Raw genomic sequence first — 10,617 nt, forward strand, 5'->3', positions numbered from 1 at the left:
TTTGGAGCAACTACGTCATTGTTGTTGTTGTAGCGATAAGGACACTCCCCGAAGGCCTTGGGGAGTGTTATCGATGGTACGTTCCGGTAACAAGGACCATTTAGTACCCGACCATCACATGAAACCTAGACCATCCGCCCTGCAACCCCCTATATCCATGAGGAACTTGGTGTCGCCAGAGCCTCTGCTGTTAAAGAAACAGGATTCGCTACGTGTAGGTGAGGTTGGCAACTGGGTTGGAGAAGCTATATATTGTGCTGACAACCCCTTGAGACGGTAGCGCTACACAACCCCACACAGGCATACCTGCCGCGGGTACATTCTAAGCCCCTAATGCGCTCGCGCATTTCTTCGCATCGGATAGCACTTTAACCCCGAAGAGGATGGATATTTTACCAGGCTATATACTAGGGCGGGTCGATTTGTGGGGAGGCAAAAACATCGCCCATTTCCCTGTGAAAACCATATTCTAGGGATCAAAATAATGTATGGTGAACCACCAGGGGGGCTCCAGGGGGTGTGCCACTGGCATCGGTGGATCGGTCCTCCAAAGTTAGTGGGGGTCGGTCATACATTTGGACTCGATTGGAGCACTCTAAATGGGTCAAAGTGGGATTTTTCAAAATTTGCCCTACCCAAAAGTTCGACCCAAATTGGGGGGGGGGGGGGGGGGGGGGCATCAGAATTCGTTTTAGAGGTATGGTTCCTTCGGCAAAGTTTCTTATTTTGATCCCTAGAATACGATTTTCACAGAGCAATGAGCGATTTTTAAATCGACCCGCCCTACTATATACTTCTGGGTAGTGTCATCAATATGATAACCTGCGGAATTGGCAGATGGGATATGGTCAGCAGATACGTAAAGAACATTTTTGTCGCCAAACAGGAAGACGGTTGCTAAGCCACTAATATGGCAGTACCCAACGCTCACGTAGCGATCTTCCGTACTCCGTTATTAACATTATTTTTATGTATTGTTTTTTGTTGTTCTTAATTTTATTATTATAAGTTTCATATTACTATTAATATTATGTTTGTTGTTGCTATAACAAATTCAACATTATTATCCTCCTATTGCGAAAGAAATCTTAATAACGCTGAGCGTTCCGCAAACGTACAACCGCCAATGAAAAATATTAAAACGAGGAATGCTTAGCGCTGAACCTTCGATTGGGGTAGACTAATTATGACGACCACCAATACCAATCAATTGAGCTTGAAAATCTTCAAAAGTTGGACACCGTAGATTATTGATTTCACTCTTTAATGATCGCCAACCTAATGCTTTAATTGTTTGTTCAACAATACGTACGGTCTGTGATGCATAAAAACCAGGCATGCTTAACCAACGAACCAATATCTTTTCGTTACGATAATTAACGTTAATAAACGAAACGAAATGACTTTGTTTCGTTTATTAACGTTAAGAACGTCAAATTAACGAAGTGATTTTGTTTCGTTTTCTGCCATATCAAAACGAAATCAAATCGTTTATGTTGATTATTAATTTCAAACTATGCTGGCAAAGCTGATTGATGGCGGAGTCATTAAAGGTGAAAGCATTAGCCAAGCTGATTGCAACTTTTCTCATGAATTTTGACAGTACGAACATTTCTCAGAGTATTTTTGACATTACCACCAACCACTTACACAAACAAATTACATGGAGTTTGTGTGTTTGTCCGCTCGCTGTTACCACCTTACGGCTTCACCATGGCTATAGCATTGCCAGCACAATCCAAACATAAAGTATCACGTTTTTGTTAACGTTTTTAACGTTAACGAAAGCTTTTCGTTTCGGTTAAAAACGAAATACAATTTATCTTGATAATTTCTTTATCGATAATATTTCGAAGTGTTTCAACAGAAACGGTGGAAATTTTTTGATAAACGATTCGCTTAACGTTAAGGTGCATCCCTGATAAAAACTATGAACATAGCTTATATCTTTCGGTTCCACTTCGATCACATCGTCAACAGTCAAATTAAGAGTCTATAAATTAATGTATAGAAATTTAATAAAAAAGCTTATTCATCCCGTTGTACAAGGAAATACCCTTCGTAATACTGCATATGCACGTGATTCGGACTGAGTATACAAAAGCCCAGCCTTCTCCAAATTGCTTATTTTAAACAAAATATCAAGACCATATACGTGCACCAGCTCACGCTTGTAATAATTTAAAATATACAAATAAAGATATGCAGTTAACATTGGGAATTTTCAATGACTTTGTGATATAAAATTCACCTTATCTTTAAATCCGGAAGCCGCAGCACATTGCATTGTTATTAAACGTAAAAACATTTCGTAGAACACCTTTTTTAGCTATCATATCCTCAATATAGGCACTATATATCTTCGCACATCATAAATTCTTGCTTAGCGGTAAGATCATCGGAAAATTCAAAGTCGTCCAATTTATTACGAATTATTAGTTCAGCAATGGTTGTATGAACTGCTACAAATTGCTTCTGTACCAAAAACGCCAGTAGCGTCTACAAAACGTTTCATATTCTGCACCGATGCATCCTGTGCATTAGCATTCGTTTGAACACTAAATTCACGAGCATTTCGGAATAGTATTTTCCCTGAATTCATAAAAAGCGTTTTATTTTCAGCTACAAGTTGTGATTGCACTGAACCTTGTTCATCCGTATGCATGTTGTTTTTTTTTTTTTGCGGAAAAAATTAAGTGTCATTTCTCTTCATACATCAATTTTGACAGAAGAAATTGAAAGAAAGATTGACATTTTATGGACGGTCGGCAACAACAAAATACACATCAGGGTTGTATTTTCACTTCTGCTTCTACCTGGTAATTGTACCATGGTTGTGACTTTGCCTATGTCGCGTTCAGTTTACAACTAGTCATTACAGATCTCTGCTCTGTTCCATCGCCGACACGGTTGCCACACCATGTTTTCATTTAGGACCAAAATTCACGGAAAAAAGGACCAAATCTCAAAAAAAAAGGACCAAATTTTTGTTTTATTTTATTGGTATATAAGGAGGTCGTATTCGTTGTAAAATACAAAACTTTAGAATGTTTCCATGGTTTCCTATATAAAATTTTACTGGACATAATAAATACTTTGCTTCAATTCAAGGAACAAACAAAAATAAAATGTAGTTTATGGTATTATATTTTCACATTTCTTGAATAGGTGTATGTCATTCACCAACCTGACGTTGTGAACCTAGATTTACTAACAAAGCTTTTAGTTCCAGCATTATGTTGTTGGTTGCAATGAAATAAAATGTATAGCGCAGTTAAATTTTAGTAAGGAAGGGTTCAAAAATTTGCGTTCTGGTCGAACTATGTGGAAAACTGGCATCAGGGATTAATGCTAGCACCTATGGGGATAATTTTACACAAAATATTTCTTCCAAAATCAAATCTCTTTTGCATTTTCTTCAAAAGCTGAATATAAAAATAAAATTTTTTAATCGCATTCGTTGTACATTTATAAAGTTATCGCCTTCAAGAAGTATTTCTGCCTTCCAGTTAAAATATTTCTTGTGCTGGGTGAAAAAGATTTAAATATCGACGTGCCTTCACAAACTCTCAATATCTCTCGGTAGGCTTGAATTAAGTAAGTGGCAAGTACACTTAATACAAAATGAATTAGTTTCATTCTTTTACTTAGTTTTCAATTTATTAAACTCCACGCTTCATCAGTTGCAAGCCTTGTAAAATTTCTTAGAGGCGCAAGTGCATTTAAAATACGTACTTTTAGCTCTACTAGTAACAAAAATCTTTCAATAAGTGCTTAATAACCGATGGAAATATCTAGTCATTATTATTATAAAAATTAAACAAGAGTTTTTTTCATAAGTCGGCTGTTTCATCAACCATTAACGACAGTGTGTTTGCCAACACTTTTCTTTTTAATGCCTCGCCTAAATTATTTCCTAGGTGAAATGTCACTGTTCTCGTACATTTTTATTGACTGAGAAATTTTTGTGGTGAGAAATCCATTCAAGCAAACTCAAAATTATATGTGGGTAACGAATGAGCTGAAAGTTTTTTGGGCAATGTTGTGAATTTTTACCTGAGTGAAAAAGAAAGAAAAGTACCAAAATCGTGGCAACTGCCTAAAAAGGACCAAAATTGAAGAAAATGTACCAGTGGACCAAATGGGCCCATTTTTGGTCCAAATGGACCCAAAGTATCAACCGTGATCGCCAAAAATCTGTAAAACAAAATCAAGTGCGCAGAAAAGTATGCAACATTGAGGGAGAGAGAAGAGAAGAACAAGACGGTCGTTTTGATACGTGCTCCGTGTTTTTATTAAACAAAAAAATAGTAAACAACATACAAAAGCGCTAAAAAAAACGTACAACATCTAACAACAGGTGCGGGAAGCTGTATTCAAGTGGACAAATCTAAAAACATAGTTTGGGAGAGTGGAGTATTTACATAGGTGGTTAGTAATTTGCAAAAGCTATCTGCTGTGCTGCCATTACCGCAGTCGGCGCGCTGCAAACATCGCCAAGCACACTTTCACACAAACGCCTGCTGATACGCTGAGTACGGGTGAGAACATCAACAACCTGTCAAGCCGCTTTGTTGCTATACTGTCGCTACTAATTGTGCTCTTTATTTTGTGTTTTTGACTTTTCTTTGCTATCATTAACTTAGCGCGAAAAATTAGCGCCTGATAAGCATTGAATTTGTTTACAAAGGTGAATGATAGAAAGGGCAAGTGGAAGACATAAAAGAGTGAACAGTGTCAGCCTAAAACAGGGCTGCCATCACGTTAGAAAAATATATATTTATACATATTTTTTAGGTTATTTTTTCAAACCAGTCTTGCGAATATTTAAAGTTGTGTATCACAAAGTTGCCATGTAAAGTTGCATATCTTTTACATTTTCTTATAAAGATATACATTTACAATGCCAGCAGAGTGCAAAGAATGTACTGCGAAACTGCTTCAGGTAGATTACATAGTAGCATGCTCTGGTGGGTGTGGCTATAGTTTCTGCTTGAAATGCAGTAATATTAAAAGAAATGAAAAAAAGATAATAGAAGATAATATGAACATAAAATGGTTCTGTAATGTATGTGCATTATCGGATACCAATACTAAATTTGTGGAAATCAAACATTTGATTAATAAATGTGAAGAAACAAAAATGAAAGCCGTTGATATTAAACAGATAGTCGAGCAGATATTTTGTAATAAATTCTCCCAGATTAAAAGTAGCATTATTACGGACTTCAACTCCCTTTTAGAGCATAACATAGAAGTAAAATTGATTGCAATGAAGAATGAAATAGTAAAAGATTTATCTAATGAATTAAAAAAGAGCAATGAATTGCTTAACGATTTACGCGTGGCAAATGATCAGCCAGAAAAACTATCTTATGCTCAGGTCGCTTCTGTAAATGAGAATAAAATTGTCATTAAACCGAAAAAGAAGGGCAAAAAAGCTAAGGAAACCAAGGAAGCTCTAAAAAAAGTTGACGAACCTACCGAAGGCCTTGTTAAAAATGTTAAAGAAGTAAATAGTGGTGCGATTATTGTAGAATGTAAAAATAAAGACGCCTGTGAAAAAGTCCAGCTAAAGGTAAGAGAAGGTATTGGACACGATTACGAAGCAGAGAAAACAAAAAATAAGGATGAAATAAAAAAGAAAATAAAAATTGTTGGTTTAACTGAAAAAGTTAGCAATGAGCGTTTGGTAGAATGCTTAACTAAGCAAAATGACTCATGTAACGGAAAGGATTTTAAAGTGTTAAAACTGTATGAAAATACCAATCGTAGAGAAGTAAGCTATATTGCGTTAGTGGAAACAGATGCAGTAACATTCGATAATGTGTTGCACCAAAAGAAACTATATATAGAGTGGGATACTTGCGTCGCTTACGAGCATATAAGTGTTCTGAGGTGTTTTAAATATCTGGGATATAAGCACAAAGCAGCTGAGTGCACGAATAAAGTAGCTTGCAGCAAATGTGCTGGACCCCATGATAGAAAAGAGTGCACATCTAACATTGTTAAATGTGTAAACTGTAGCGAACTTGTTCAAAAAAAAGTTATTGACGTCGATGTTAGCCATTACGCCTTCAGCAAAGATTGTCCTGCGTATAAAAAATATTCGCAGCCAAGAAATAAGGCACGAGTTTAGCAACGAATACCAGACGAGCTAAGTTGTATATATTTAAATATTAGTAGTATCGTCGCCAATAAAGCTGAACTAGAGCGTCTGATAGATGTACATAAACCACATTTAATATTTTGTTCGGAGACTTGTTCGACTGAAGAAATAACGAATCAAGAGCTACAGATACAAACATATAAACTTGTACGGTGCGATTCCCACAGCAGGCACACAGGCGGTGTGCTAATATATATAAATGAAACAATTGAATACTCAATAAGTTACAACAGAACATTAAACAAGAACATCTGGTGTATTATACTAAAAGTTAAAAATATTTTCCCCCAATATCAAATAGCTCTGATATATCACTCACCGAGCTCAAGTGATGCAGAATTTATAACGTACTTATACGACATTTTAAATAATAACTGCGTAACTCCGGATAATATTATCTTCGTGGGCGATTTCAATATAAACCTTTACAAGAGCACAACTTATAGTAAACAGTTAGTTGACTTATTTCGATCCTTTGCTATGGAGCAAAAAATAGATTTTTATACACGAAAGGGCGATAAGACAGATACATTGATCGACTTGTTATTTACAGATAGTAGCTCTATATCATGTTTAAAATTAGAAGAGTTTCAGATTTCAGATCATGAAACGATTAAATTCAAAATCAAATTACACAAGTTATTTCAGATGAGAACGAAGAGAACAATAATTTCCTGGGAAAATTATACAAGCGACAGCCTTGTTGATGAATTACGCCAGCTTAACTACACTGACTTTGAAAATCTGAGCATCGGAAATAAGGCAACATTCCTATATAATACGCTATCAAGCGCAGTGACCACCCTGACATACTCTAAAGAAGTCAGTGTCAAACTTATGAACAAGTGGTATGATTTTGAGCTGGCTAACTTAAATAAACGTAAGCTAAATCTTTACAAGATCAGCCTATCCACTGGAGAATGGAGTGAATATTATAGTGCGAAACGCCAATATAAACGGCTAATTAAGATAAAAAAAGCCAAGTACATGGAAAACAAAATCAACCATAGTGCTGGTGATAGTAAGGTCATGTGGAAAAACTTGAAAAATTCCATAAGCATGGCTAAAGAAAATAATGGTATTAAAAAAATTAAAACAAACGACCAACTCTACACAGAGGAAAATGAAATAGCGCAGTCTTTGAATGACTATTTCATTGATAGTATATTGGAGATTAGCATGAATATTCCTACTTCTTTTAGTAATGAAGGTACTATAGATGAGCAAAATGGCCCTAATGTTTTTAAGTTTCAGAAAGTATCAACTTCAGAGATAGTTGATATAGTAAGTAAGTTTAAAAATAAAATTGGAGGGAAGAAACTTGTGTCGGAAGGAGTCGTTAAATACTCCATAACGTATACAGGTTTCTTCTATTCTCAACTTGTTAATGAGAGCTTAGATAAAGGTCTCGTTCCTAGTTTATGGAAATCTTCTATAGTTGTGCCATTAGAAAAAGTTAAAAATACCATCAAAGCTGAGGAGATAAGACCTATTAACACGTTACAATGTGATGAAAAAATTTTGGAAACAGTGGTAAAAAATCAGCTGGTAAAATATTTAGAAGATAATGTAATTATTATACCTCAACAATCTGGTTTTCGAAAGAAACATTCATGTGAAAGTGCTTTGAATTTGGTTGTAGCTAACTGGAAAGAAGACTTAAGCAGGAAAAAACACATATTAGCTGTGTTTTTGGATTTAAAGAGTGCATTCGAGACGATCGACCAAAACTTAATGCTGAAAAAGCTTTCTTGCATTGGCGTTTCTGGTAAAAATGGTTTCAAGACTTCCTAATTAACAGATACCAAAGAACAGTGATTGGAACGTCCGTATCGGATAAAAGGGAGGTACCTGTTGGTCTACCTCAAGGGTCTGTGCTGGCACCCATTCTGTTCAATATATATATTAATGATATAACTAGCTCCATTAAGCACTGTGAAATAAAATTGTTTGCTGATGATACATTGCTGATGATAAGTGGGAACAATATTACTGAAATATATGCTAAGCTGCAAGAAGATCTTAACAGCGTATATGGTTGGTTATGCGTAAACAGACTAAAAGTGAATGTCAATAAAACGAAATTTATGGTTATATCTAGACGCAATTTTCAAAACAGTGAGCTACAAAACTTAAATATAAATAACGAACTAATTGAAAAAGTCAGCACCTTAAGATACTTGGGAATAAAAATAGATGATAAGCTGAATTTCAACGAGCACGTGGATTATACGGTAGGAAAAATAGCGAAAAAGTTATATTTTAGACAACGAACCTGCAAATATTTAAATAGAAGGTATAAAATCATCGTATACAGATCTATAATCGAACCTCATTTTATTTATTGCCCAACTATATTTTTCATCTTGCGAGATAGTCAGATATACAAGCTACAAAAGTAACAGAACCGCGCTATGAGATTCATTCTCAAAAAACGGTATGACACACCTATCAGAGACATGCTATGCTCTCTTAATTGGCTTAGCATTAGACAGCAACTTTTTTATTATACCATAAAATTTATTAAAAACATAATAGAAGGAACTTTGCCTGCGTATTTGAGGACGAATATAAAATATGTAAAAGATATACACTCTGTAAATACTCGTAATAAAAATGATTTTAATCTGGCGGCTTATAAAACTGAAGCAGACAAATGTAATCTGTATTATAAAGGTCTTAAATCCTATAATGAACTACCGAATGATATTAAATCATGTCATTCCAATAAATTTAAACAAAAATTGTACAATTATTGCAGAACACTACCAATTTAGTGCTGGACAGGCGGACTTCCATAGCATCGATAGAAGTGCAGCGAAACTATACTCTATATTGCTATGTAGCGCCAAGACTTCCAAGCTCTTGTACGCATACAAAAAAGGTTGCCGAAGCACATACTGAAGCGCATCACTCGATTAACTCAGTGCATCGCCGTGCAGATGTTGCCTTCGCGCTTTACTAACATGCGTAAAATGCCTACATACTACACAAGCACAACGCTTTGTTCGCATGATCTGGAAGTCTCCCATCCATAGTACTCTAAGGTAGGACATAGATGTAACTATTCTAGATTGCATAGTCCAGAAGACAATTATAAACATGTAAATTAGATTTAAGTTAGGCTTAGGAAAGCCGTAATAAATAAATACATTACATTACAATAACAGCCTAACTTCTACGTTTGTTGCATACACAAACAAAGCGAAGTTACCTGCGTTCTTGATGACTTAGGCGGTTATTCCCTTGTGAATACAAATCTTTACAGATAACTCTGTTATCGATTAATCTATCGAATTCTCGCAAAGTAATATTGCTTTGTCATCGGAGTTATACATAAGTGCAAAATTTCAGCTCAGTCGGACATCGGGAAGTGTATCAAATTTAACTTACAAGATTTCATTACATACAACAACCAAGTGAAAATAAATAAAAGCTTATAAAAAGTCATTCTGCAACAGTGCGTAAAGCGAGCAGTGGGGCATTCATGCATCTGCCTGGTATGAATGTTGGAGATTCGAGTTCAATACCCAGCTCCCGAGAAGCTAGCTGATGAAGAAGTGCAATTAAGAAACATGTCCTAGTAACCATCGCCGTTTGCAAACTTTGCAATTTTTCTCTAATATCAATAATAAACAAATGTATAAAGCAATATGAGCAAGTCTCGCTAATTAATTTATTTATTATTTTGTATTTTTATTATAACTGATTTCTGGAAAAATTTTTCTATACTAAAAAATGCATGCATATATCCGGAACACTTGCGATAGGTTGTGGAATAATCGAAAGCATATATCTTTTCTCTCACGTTTTATTAAAAAATGCTTTAACAAAAACTGTCAAACGTGAATCTGAAACACGAAGAAGCGCCAGAATACAAGCGAATAGCGTTATCGTCGATGGGCTAGATAATGTAGTAGAAGAATTAGCAGAGGACACTTAACCACAAGTGACACCAGAGGCGAAGCTGCAATTATGTTGCAAAATATACTAAATTTTAGTTTCATAACATTAGTTCATTTCTGGTATGAAATCTTAAGGAGGATTGATCGTGTGTAGCTCAGATGACACGATCCGGGGATGAATTTTAGAGAAGCGTATCATGATCCTAAATCATGTAAGATGGCACCGCAAAATGCTCGGAGAATCGGCTTGAGATATTGGTCGTGCCACAGAATGTGAAATTTCTCGCGTTAAGAACAGTGTTCTCTATCGTCTCCAACAAGAAATACGTACAAGATTTACACGACTAAATGACCTTCATTTTAAATTTAAATTTCTCTTAGACGTTGGAAATTTGTTAAATAAGGATAATAATGACTTAGAAGGAAATTGTAAGAACTTGGGTGAATTTTATAATACAGATTTCGATGGAGCAGAAATTTTTATCGAAATATATCACTGCAAAATACTACTTCGCAGTAGAAAAGAAATTGAACCTAAAACTC

At 35.4% G+C, this 10,617-nt stretch overlaps 1 pseudogene; it reads right to left on the minus strand.

Moving 5' to 3' along the window:
• Positions 1-1,011: 1,011 nt before the first annotated feature.
• Positions 1,012-2,665, minus strand: LOC137254274 (vacuolar protein sorting-associated protein 33A-like; annotated as a pseudogene).
• Positions 2,666-10,617: the final 7,952 nt, after the last annotated feature.

Source organism: Eurosta solidaginis, chromosome 5 (genome assembly GCF_040869045.1).
Source record: "Eurosta solidaginis isolate ZX-2024a chromosome 5, ASM4086904v1, whole genome shotgun sequence".
Taxonomy (NCBI): domain Eukaryota; kingdom Metazoa; phylum Arthropoda; class Insecta; order Diptera; family Tephritidae; genus Eurosta; species Eurosta solidaginis.